Below are 12,915 nucleotides of genomic sequence, written 5' to 3'. Positions count from 1 at the left end.
ACAAGGCCAGCTTTGCATTATTAAGCTGCTATATTTTACAGACAAGTAAACACACGATTGTAATCAAACCCCATTTTGATCCAACTACAGAATCCTCAAGAATAATTGAAACACACCACATGAGTGGCTCATTTAACTTTTCCTGATTGTGATTAACTGACGATTCACCAGTCTCGCTCTGCATTAGTTGGAAATGGAAGGGCAGCCAGCCCCAATGTCTCCAGCCCTGTTCTTGTTCAGTGATTTGCGAATAGGCTCGTCAACTGACTAACTATCCCCCCTCCCAAGAAGATATTCTCAGCAGACATATCATGCTGGGCTCACATGAATAGAATAGCCCCACCATAAGAGGCATCTTTTGGCCATCGAAGACAAAATAATAAATTGCTTAATGTCTCCAGTTGTTGGCAAGCTTTAGAATCAACATGCTAAGTTAACACCCTGCGCGGAGTTGGTGGCTTTTTAAGCCTATGAAATAGTGTTTTAAAAACACAATCTTGAAATATAACTGAATCTTGAATCATTTCTGTGGGGAGAAAAAGATCAAAATTGCCCAAGTAGTGGTAAGTGCATTTCCATAGTTTTAGAAAATTAATTTTCAAGTTAACAAATGTCTATGTTTACACATAAATTCCATTTATTATCGAATAGCAAGACGATTCAAGTAGATTGTGCAGTTTGGAATCAAAGTCATTAACCTACTGTGCTTCAACAAGTGACTGGTTATTTTCACAACGGATGCAAATGTATTTATATAGTCTTGCAACTTGTGTCACATTTTAAAATGTCTGTTTAATAAATGTGTCAATAGTGCTATTAAGAGCACACTGATTAGAACACTCCTATTTTGGGTTGCGCACATGTGCACACACGCACACATGTACAACAATTTTGTTTCAAAACAAAAATTTTCTGAATAATCCTTAAATTCCTCTGAAGGTAGTCTTTGAAGTTCCTTAATTCCAATTTTGCCAACATAATCAATGTGAGGCTGATACTCAAGTTTTGGTAGATTCTTTCAAGTTTTTTCTCTTTAACAAGAACACTTAATAGTTTTCAAAAGAACAGCACCATAAACATTTAAAGAATATAACAAGAAACAGCTACTTGGTCTATTAAATCTACTCATGCCAGGAAAAACGTATAATCTATCCAACATGGATTCTACCCTACTTAGCTAACCTTCTAATAAGTTCCTGACCCCACCTTCCTAAAGATGAATAAAGGGAAACTCCGGAATTCCGACAGATACGAACATCTATCTTATGCAATTGTAGTCTGTTGCTTTACAATAGAGACACAAACATGACTCCAGCAACTACCTGTATGTCCTTCTATTCCAAACACAAATTAAATAATGCTGTTCAAAGACATATTATCCAATCCCATCAAGCAGATATGATCTAAACCTAATCAGTCTGTTAAAAAAATAAACAAGCCTTGCTGAAGGGAGTGTCCCTTCCTTATTTAGAGCTGTCAGTCTCAATCATCCTAATGGCCTTCTCTGAACTGTCTCCCAACACATCTCTTTTTGGAAACATGAAACCTGGAACACAATATTCCAAAGCAACTATTAAAAATTATAATCTGATTTGAAATCAAATACCCACTAGAGGCAACCCAATAGTCTTTTAAAATTAAGTTTACGTTGAGTAATGCCAAAAGAGAAAACGCTGGAAAATCTCAGCAGGTCTGGCAGCATCTGTAAGGAGAGAAAAGTGCTAACGTTTTGAGTCCAGATGACTATGCCAAATTACTTTCCATAAGCATTTTTGTTGTGCATTCACAGACTTAATTATTAAAAACCATTTGATGTTCATTATGCTTTTTGCTTATTCTGTCCATATCCTGCTGAATACAGATACCCCTTATACTCACTACGTGTTAATTAGAGTAACCAACAAATTTGCAATATTTTACAAGAATCAACCTCCTTCACATCATCTACAAATTTGAGAAACTGGCCGGGAACCGAGTACACACACTTCAGCTGTTCTACCACTGAGACATGGAGCCTCTTCCAAATTTAAATTTCAAACATACTCTACATTCCAGCAGGATTTGGAGATGTTAATCTTCACAGATTAGTTTTGTATGCTTACCTGCAGTGGTGGCAGTTTTGAATGCTATTTCCCATTGCAATTCTCCCAAGAATGGTGATTGAAAAATTGAATTTTTTTTTTTAAAGTTAGAAGGGAGAGGGTGTTGAAAAAATTGGGGAAAAATATCAAAGCACATCCACACATCTAATCTGAGTTTATATCAAATTTGAATCCAGTTGCATTCCCTTTGTGATTTGAAATCAATTTTGATTTAATTTATATTTAAAATGGTTACAATATCAAAATCAACTCTGCAGTACAAGCTGCCGAAATTAAGCAGCTTCTGTTTAATATATTGTCTGTGGATTGTGCCACCAAAGAAAACACTATTCAAAGGTAAAATTGAACATTCCTGAATGCTTTTCTTTTCTGGAGCCACCAGAGTGGAATCTCATCAAGTTATCTCTGCTCACATCCATCTCAAATTAACATTTTAAAAAATGGCTGCTGTTTTAAATTGCGAGACATCTGACTTTCCTGTGCTGAGAATGGCTGAAGATTTTTATAATCACTGAGTAACCAAAATGAAATGTCCAGAAACTCTGAATACCTAATGATTTGTCACAGGCATGCATTCATGTTGATTGGATCATGAGAAATTCTTAGCACATAGAATATATTTACATTTTTGACCATGATTTTGTATTTTTGAAATCAACATTATTTAGCATGTTTACACAGGAATTGATAAACACTTGAGCATCTCCTTCAATAATTATCCCATGAAAGTAAACCACTAAAAATGTGCCAGATTGGATGTCTCTGATGCCCAACAGATTAAAACTAATATATTTATCAAGATAGAATTTGCCTATCTCTCGACGTTAATAACTAAATAATTTATAATTACGAGCTTAACTCAAGACTTTTGTTCGATTTTAGAAGCACCAAACAGTATCTGCAAATTTATCTTGTTTCATGTTTCCGGTGAATTCTGAAATATATTTACCCGTTATTTCAATCTGGTCTAGCGCATATTCACTTGTTTTATCAGCTACACAACTCAACAAACTGTTTCATGCACAGAGGTCATTGCTGATCCTAGAAGTTACAAAATTATGTGGGAGGATCGTTGATCTTCAAGAAGAAAACCAAATATTATCTTCTCACTTTGTTGTTGTCTATGAGAACTAATATCCAAACATGAAGCCAGATCTGTTACAAATGAGCATCTTACTTCACATTTAGACAGTCAGTTTAGTATCTAATTCAGAATGTCCATAAATACAACTGTGTTGAGAGTTGAACACTGAGAGAAATGAACTTTACCAAAATACAAGAATCTTCTCCATGGCAATTAGGTATACACAGCAGGTGCTGGCCCTTGCCAGCAATGCTCACATCCAATGAACAAATTTTTAAAATTTAGGTCAAGATGAGATTCAAACAACATCATGCCAGCGTCGCTAGTTTAAACCAAGCCACAAGTTTCAAACAACAGTGCAGGTTGACAAATAATCACTTGAGTAACTAGAATGAGTAGTTTCCAGAACTCCTAGTTTTCTTTGAACTCTCCAGGTTACACACTGATGGTGCTGTTACCACCATCTACAACCGCAATTATTCCGAATTTTTACCAGTTAGACAAATTGCAATGACACGAGGTGGCATGGTGGCACAATGGTTCGTACTGCTGCCTCCTAGCTCTAGGGACCTGGGTTCGATTCCCACCTTGGGTCGCTGTCTGTGTGGGTTTCCTCCAGATGCTCCAGTTTCCTCCCACAGTCCAAAGATGTGTGGGTTAGGTAGATTGGCCACACTAAATTGCCCCTTTGTGTCAGAGGGATTAGAAGGGTAAATACGTGGGGTTACGGGGATAGGGCCTGGGTGGGATTGTTGTTGATGCAAGCTTGATGAGCCGAATGCTCTCCCTCTGTACTGTAGGGATTATGATCTTGATTCTCAAACCATTCCCTCAAGTTCCAAGGCATATTTCAGACAGTAGGCAGGGAGAAAAAGAGGAAACATGTGTAGCTAATCCCAGAGTTCCAATGTCTTAAAACCAAGCCAGCTCTGCCACTTTGATCTTAGTCATAGGCAGAATCAGACAAATGTCTCTCTTCACCAAAAGATTAGGAGTGGTTGAAAAATAGGCACGCAGAGATTTTTGTTCAAAAGTAAAGTATTTGATAAGATTGATAAAGTTAATTTGTTTCAGCATAAAATGAGTCAATCTCTTCAAATTTCTGAAGGAACCATTAACAAGGCACAGAATGAAACATTTATTTCCATCAACTGAACCAATGGGTTCACATCCAACACCATGTTAAAATGCAGAGACAGTTCCCAGAATGTTTCTTGTGTTTTTTCTTATTATGCTGTCAAACCATTATTCAGAAAGTTGAACAGGTAACACGGCAAACAAGTGCTTCATTTCCATTTGTGCCCAGAGGCTTAAACAAAAATAGCACATCAACAAGTGTATGAAAATGTTGAACAAGCAACAATTCACGAGATGGTTTCAAATTTGAAGTTTGGCACATTAAACAGAACCTTCAGTAAACCAGCCAGTCCTGGTAACTGCATCAAATTCATCGCAATAACATACTAGTAGTTCTCTTGAAATAGGCATGTGTAAGAAAATAATTTTCATTCAGAAATATTAAGTTGCTGGTCCTCAAAACAAGATTTTTTCCTCCATATTGTTGATGGCAACCTGAAGTGCTATAATACTGACACGCACAGGCTACAAACCAAGGTTAAAGTGCTTCTGACACAATTTCCCAGTCAATTTCAAATTTCAATTGATTGGTAGATTAATAATTTGTATAACACCTCTAATGCAGGCTCAAAATCAGCTCAGGAATCCTTCCAGTATCTCCTCACTATTCCCCAAAGGGAAAAAAATGGTGTCTGAAGATACACTAAAAAAAAATGCTAATGCGGGTATACCACCAATGTTACACAGCAAAATCAGATACCAAGAAGCATTAGGGCAGGAGATCAAAAGTGTGGCCAAAAAGGTAGCTTTTAAAGGCAATTTCTAGACAAGAAATACTAAACTAAAGATTCCTCCACTAATGGTACAGTAGCAGCAGAAATAGAGTTGGGCGGAGGGAGAGGGGAGTCAGGGATATGCAGAATGGGGAAGTACTGTTCAAGTTGGCAGAACTATGAGCACTGAAAAGCACAGTATTGAATGGGTTGTAGAGCTGAGGAAAGGCAAAGGGATTTGTAAATGAGGACAAAGATCTTGAGTCGATGTGTTTTGCAATAAAATGAATGGACGTCTGCAAAATCAAAATTGATAGATAAACATGACAAAACGAAGAAAGTGGAACTTGTATACAGAGTTGATAACAGTGAGGAGATGTTACAAGACTAGAGGTAACATATGGGGAAGAGAAGAGTGAATAGCAAGTCACATAGCATGAGGTGGAAATAAGCTGGCTTAGTGATGGATAGGATGTGAAATCTGAGACAACTGACATCAAGGTTTTGCACTTTCTGATTCACCCTGAGTGAACAGCTGGAAGGGAACTGGAACAAGGGCTCAGGGTATGAGTTTAGAGTGCAGTGGAAGAGAATACTGTCATCTGAAATGATCTGGTTAATCATCAGCTTCAATGTGACACGGTCTTGTTCAAAGATGTAGTCGTGAATGTGGGTCAGATTAGATTGAGATTCAAAGTAGAGAAGTGTCAGAGAAGAGGGGATAAGGGGGCTCTGAGTGCAAGCTGAAATAAGGATCAAGATTTGTTTGGTGCAATGATTAAGGAAGAAACCCTAGTGGGAAAACATGGGTTTGAGAAAGCCATAAATAACCAATACCTAATAAAGGAGTCAAGATGGATGGAAGAGGGTGAAATGTTTAAACAGTGAATCAAAAACATGGGAGACAAGACCAGCAGCAGAAATGAGATGCAAAGCTAGTACACATAATTCTCTTATTTCCCCTCTATTGTTTTAAACAGTCTGAATTGCAGTTAAAATAATCAAAATAATTACTAACCTACAGCATAAAATTGGACACAAATTGAACAAATTTAGAAAAACACCAAGTCAAATAAAAAGGAGAAATGTTCTTTTCTTAAAAATGTGTGGAGGATTTTTTAAACCCATTTAATTTTAAATGGAACATTGATATGCGTGAAAAAAAGGAAAAGGAAAGAAAGAGAAAGTTAAGACTGAATTGGTGGTATTTTAAATCTTAGAGGCTGTCCCAGAAGCTTAATGACTCTACACTTTTGCACAAGTATGGACCAAATTAACAGCAAATATCAGAGGTTTGCAGATGCTCCTACAAAAGGATGTACAACATGGAATGACTGAGACCATAAAGACAAGACTACATTTTTAGAATAATTTATTCCTCACCAACTGTCAACATCAGTCATTGACTGTGACAGACCCTTCCAAGCACCTTCAGTATAAGCTGGAAAAAAGGTTTACCACTCATTTGTTCTGCACAGCTGCAAACCAGCACCATAAATTTAGCTCCATGCACCTGCCAGAGAAGATTCTCCACTGAGGAAGCTAAGCATTGTAATGCCAAACACATTTGCCATCAATTTACAGTACAGGCCAAATCAGTGTCCTTTGCACTTCCTCCAAGAAAATCAAACTTATTCAGTGAGTTTCAATTTAGTGCACAACAACATTTTTGATTTTGCGCCCCCAAGACACATACATACCCCCCACCCCACTACACTACACGCACACCCCACTACAAAAAAAAGTTGGGAGATGGAATATATTGTGGGAAAACGTGAACTTTAGCAGGAAAAATAGAAAAGAAGCAGATTATTTAAGTGGCAAGAGATTGCAGAACTGAGGTACAGAAGGTGTCCTGGTACATGAATCATAAAAGTTAGCATGCAAATACAGTAAGTGATTATGAGGGCAAATGGAATGCAGGGGAATAGAATATAAAAGTAAGGATGTTTTGGCACAGTTGTACAGAGCATTGGTAAGAAAATCAACACAAGAATACAAGAAATAGGAGTAGACCATATGACCCATCGAGCCTGCCCTGCCATCCACTATGATGATGGCTGATTTTAGGCTTCAACTCCAGTTCCTTGCCCATTCCCATATCTTTTGATTTTCTGAGACACCAAAAATCTGTCCATCTCGGTCTTAAATGTATACAATAATGGAGCACAATAAAGATTCACATCTCTGAGTGAAGTAATTTCTCCTCATCTCAGTCCTAACATGATTGGCCCCTTACCTTGAGGCTATACCTCCATGTTTCAGACTTCCCAATTGATGGAAACAATCTCTCTGCATCATCCCTATCAAGCCCCCTCTGAATTTTGTAGATCTCAATGAGATCACCCCTCATTCTTCTGAACTCGAGAATACAAACCCAAATTTACTTAGCTTCTCATCATAGGACAGCTTCTCATCCATCATAGGACAGTCCCCTTCATCGTAGGACTGTTCCCCCAAATGAGAAAGTTGCCAATGTAATGAGAGGTTCAATCAACTGACAGCAGAGATGAAGGGGTTATCTTATGATGAAATGTTGGGCAGGTTGTGCCTGTATCTATTAAAGTTTAGAAAAATGAGAGGCGACCTTATTGAAACATACAAGATCTTGAGGGGACTCAGCAGGGTGGATGCTGAAAGAATGTTTCCCCTTGTGGGAGAGATGAAGTAAGGGACACAGTTTAAAAACAAGAAGTCTCCCATTGAGATGCGAAGACATTTTTTTTCTGAGGGTCATGAGTATGTGGAACTCTTTTCCCTGGAGAGAGATGGTGCAGCGTCATTGAATATTTTTAAGGCAGAGGTAGATAGATCCTTCACTAACAAAAGAGTCAAGTGTTATGTGGTGTAGGCAGTGTGGCATTGAAGCCACAATCAGATAAGACATGATCTTACTGAATAGCTGAGCAGGCTCGAGAGGCCTACTCCTAATTTGTATGTTCGAATGAACATTTCTCCATATACATTCCTCTGGATCAACATTGTATATAGTCAACTTTTCACACTGTTTAAATTTACTGCAATTGGGTTTTTTTAAAAATCGCATTCATTTAATTACTTGGTTGCAAAATTGTTGGCCTGGATAGCCAGAACTATAAAGCAAAAGGGCAAAATTAAAAGAGAAAGGACAATAACCACAATGGAAAATCAGAGGAGCCAACACCTTTATAGCAAAAGTACAATAAGAACATGCAAAATACATTTTCAAGAGATATATATTTAGGAAGGTGGACTAAAATATCAATAATTCTGTTTCCACTTTTAAGACAAATTTGTGATCAATGTCATTTCACTTTGGGACATTACATGGGAATTGTTGGCTCCATGATGTACATTGTTGGCTCCATGGTTTGCAATGTGCAAAATGCCATGTGCCATGAAAATGGGAAATCTACCAAGTTAAGGAGAGTGATAATTCAGAGGAATGAATGGAGAGATACTGTAATTTACGCCACAGCAAGGGAGCCAATAATGAGACATGAAATTTATGTATATGCTAGAACCAAAGGGCTTCCTCAATTAATGTAATGCAAAGTGGCTTCTGACGTGTTTCATGTCCAGGGTTGAGAATTACGTGCATTCTACGGGATAACTGCTGTGAGCTGGGTGATGAACTTCAAAAGCTGGAAGATTCCACCATTCTGTTTTAATAAAAGCCATGCCTCGATGTGAACTTGAGAAATAAAATTCCTCCTGACTGTTCATCAAAACAACTACGAAACTTAAATATTAAGACAAGGAATTAATTTTATCATAGTTAAAATGGCAAAATATTAGTAGATTTTAATATCTATATTTGAAAGATATGATGCATACAAGGAACATACTGGAAAAAGACAGAAGTGCACCATATGGCAATCGAGCCAACTCAGCCATTCAATAATCATGGCTAACTTTGGGTTTCCATTCTATTTCCACCCCCTGCTCCCCATATCCCTTAATTTTCTGTGACACCAAAATCTGTCCATCCAAGCCTCGAAATATATTCAACTACGGAGCATCCACAATCTTTTGGGGTAGTGATTTTCAAACATTCACAACCTTTCGAGCAAAGATTCACCCTGCATTTGCAAATGTCCCTAAATTTAAATTGTCATGATAGTATTGACTTTTAACATAAACAGACGTAAAATAGTGGAAGAGCTTCAATCTTAAAATCAACCTTGCTTTAATTTTCATCATAGAATCAGGAACAAAGATCTGATATATTGTTCAAGGAATGATTCATTTCACGTTTATGTTAAGTGAGAATCTGGCCCTCCAGTTCACCAAATGTGTGTGTCAAAAATACCAAATCAATATGAACTTATGGAATTCCCTTCTTCTGGGTATTGCTACAAATTCTCTACCTTCTTTCGGTTTATCTTGAGGCAGAACAAATTTCTCATTATATAGAAAATGCTCTGAACACATAAAAATAGGGGGGTGCATTTATGTAGCACCTTAAATATCCCCAGAGCATCCTAGGGACTTCACAGACAATTTATTGCTTTTGAAGTTTGGCCACTGTAGACAAATACGGTAATGGTGCTTATGAGGCAACATTAAAAAGGGTCTAAGGCAACCTTAATTCCTCCCGTGAGCCATGTAAAGTTATGATTAATAGCAAATGGTGCAATTTTTCCATAACAACCTGCCATCTGATGTCAGATTGGGTATACTAGTAAAACAGTTGATCAGAAAGAAAACTACATTTGTGTATTACCCAGAGACTATTTTTTGTAAGCTCTTCCAATGTTTTCAGTAAACCAACGGTGGTGTGCAGCATAAAAACAAGAAATCACAACACATCTAAAGTAATTTTAATCACAATGCTCAAACAGTTCAAAAGCCACTTTGCAACACACATCATTCAATGGTCATAACAGTGACCTCTACCTAGAGCAGGCAACCACTGGACAGACCAAGATAATAACAACTTGCATTTATAGAGTGCTTCTAACACGGTATAATGGCCAAGGCAATGTACAGGAGTATTACCAGACAAACTTTTACACCACATAAAGGAGATATTAGGACAGGTGAACAAAAGGTAGGCTCTAAGGAAGATCAAGAAGTAGAGAATGAGAGCTTGGGGAGTGAATTCCAGAGCTTCAGGCCAAAGGAGTTGAAGATACTGTTGGCAATGGTAGGCGGTTCAAATCAGGCATGCAAAAGAAGCTAGAATTGGAGGAGAGTGATCTTGGGTTGTAGGGCTGCAGGAATTTACAGAACAGAAGGACAAGATCCTGGAGGAATATGAAAACAAGAATTAAAAATGCAAAAGATGGCAATGATGAAAAGGACTATAGGAAGAGAGTGGAGCAGTGGGAGTCTCGGATTACTCCAGCAAAGAGCTTGCCACTTCACAATTTCCAATCTGAGATTCTGCCAAATGTGTCAATGCAGCAGACTTCAGACACTACCTGCCAATTCAAATGATTCTTTGAGGGCAGTGAGTTGCATGTGAATGATCTCACCATGGCCTGAATTTTAAGGAGATACTCCGGGAAATTCTGCTTTATTTTAATTTATTCACTTCAGCTCATCACCTTGTCTTATATGAAGCTATTCATTTATAGTCTCACGATCCCCCTCATTTCTATGCTGGTGAGCAGCACAGATGCTTCTATTGAAGAATTTACTTTTCTACGTCCTGTGACATGTTTGAGGGTCTTAATTTGTCCTTCTTCAAAAGCTTGCAAGCTGATTAATTACTATGGGTAGGACAATAGATAGCCCTAACCAAATAATGCTAAAAGACTCATGTTTTGCCCATGCACTTAGTGCTGCAAAAAGTACAACCATTTGGGTCACAAATAACATTCAGCTATTTGTTTAATTACATATAATCATATCCGATCTACCAAGGGGAAGGCACATGCCAATGACTAATGGGAAGCTTGTATAAGATTAAACATCAAGCTCCAACTGTCTGTGTGGAGTTTGCACATTCTCCTCGTGTCTGCGTGGGTTTCCTCCGGGTGCTCCGGTTTCCTCCCACAGTCCAAAGATGTGCGGGTTAGGTTGATTGGCCGTGCTAAAAGAAATTGCCCCTTAGAGTCCTGAGATGCGTAGGTTAGAGGGATTAGCAGGTAAATATGTAGGGATATGGGGGTAGGGCCTGGGTGGGATTGTGGTCGGTGCAGACCCGATGGGCCGAATGGCCTCCTTCTGCACTGTAGGGTTTCTATGATTTCTATAGTTCTCCTCATATTCAACTTCAGTGTTCTTCAAAAGCTCATGTCTGGCTACAAAGAAAATTCCGATCGTGCGTTCCTTGATGCAATGGACTTAAAAGATGCAAACTTCCGATGATGTCTCCAAGAACAAAGACATGGGGGCATGATCTTGAGCCCGCACTCACCGCCCACCGGATTAGCGGTAGAGGCTCAAGGTCCAGTGAAACCGAGAAATTGTGAACCTCGCCAGTGAGATCGCAATTTCTGATTTTCACCACCCCTTGCCAGCGATGTAATGAGATTCACGCCCATAATGGGCAAGAACCCGATTTACATCCACTGAAATAAATATTAGACACTCCCATCACTAGATCTTCCCCCTTCACTAAATTTTTGTGACGTCACATTGGCGAGGTTTGCAACAGATTCATCCAGATCCTCCCCCCCCCGCCCCCCCAAGGGAGCGCAAAGGTGAGTATAGCCCCCAAGGAGTGGGACATGATGAGGCAATGCCCCAACAATGCTCCTGGCACAGGCTGGTGCTAATCTGTGCTGGGGACAGTACTGGGATAGACCCGAGTAGGACCTTCATTTGGGGGAAGGGGATGCAGGTGTGTGTGTGTGTGTGTGTGTGTGTGTGTGTGTGTGTGTGTGTGTGTGTGTGTGTGTGTGTGTGTGTGTGTGGCATGTACGTGTGTTGGGGAAGGAGAGAGTGTGTCCAATAAAGGAGGGAGCAAATGCGAGAGATTGCTGTGAAGTGATGCTGCCACTGCTGGGGGTGGGGTGAGAGATGCCAGCGTTGATGGTAAGAGAAGAGGTGAGATGCCTGGAAAAGAGAAGAGATGTCAGTGTTGATGCGGGTGAGAGATGCCAATGTTCATGGGGTGGGGGAGAGCCCTTGAAACCTATATGGTGGAGGGGAGATTATTTAGTTATTTCTTGGTCTGATTGAGGCACCCTTTAAAAACTCACCCTGATCTCTGTGCAGCCGGCTTTACCAGCGTGTTTGGGCCCCACCCACAAAAAATGAGGGTGTGAAACATGTCTCCTGTATTTTTTTTGATAATGCCACAAGAAAGCACAGCCAAAACTGCCATCCTTATGTCAAGAATACATTGTAGCTCTACCTCACTATTTAATCAATAGCTCGGGAGAAAAGTTACCAGGAAATGTCAGTGAAAATGTATCACGATATTCACTTCCTTGTAAACTGTTTTCTCCATTACAAACATTCAGCTTCTTGGCTTCATTTTCACTGAATCCACAGTAGTGCAAACACATACCAAGTGTGGACAGAGAATATGACACAAATCACTGAGTTTTTCTTTTGGTCGCTCATGGCCCAACAATCAGCAACATCACAACTGCAAATTCCAACTCTAACTACCATTGCTTCCCATTATTTACAATGTTATCAACATGAATTCTACACTTCTAACGTATCAAATGAAACCAGTACTTTGACAGTTAAATACTGTGATGAAGTAAGACAAAGTGCAAGGATATTTTTCCTAAAGACTGCATGAAAAGAACCGCATAAATGTTCTAGCACTGTTGCCAAGTAACTTCTATTTCCATTAACTGTACGGCCTCCCTGGTGCAGTAATTTATAGTACATTATTTGTACTTAAAAGGAATTTTGGTCATGAACAATGAGATAATCAGATGGCAACAATCCCAGAAGTTTAAAATGCAGTCCAAATCACCAGAATCTTCCA

General features: G+C 39.0%; 1 protein-coding gene across 2 annotated transcripts in view; it reads right to left on the bottom strand.

Moving 5' to 3' along the window:
• The window catches only part of LOC144480263 (vinculin), a 114,588-nt gene that overhangs the window by 62,238 nt on the left and 39,435 nt on the right, over positions 1–12,915 (bottom strand). The window lies entirely within an intron of this gene.

This window comes from Mustelus asterias, chromosome 28 (assembly GCF_964213995.1).
Source record: "Mustelus asterias chromosome 28, sMusAst1.hap1.1, whole genome shotgun sequence".
Lineage (NCBI taxonomy): Eukaryota > Metazoa > Chordata > Chondrichthyes > Carcharhiniformes > Triakidae > Mustelus > Mustelus asterias.
Note: the sequence above shows the minus strand (reverse complement) of the source record. Positions and strands in the feature narration are given on the sequence as shown.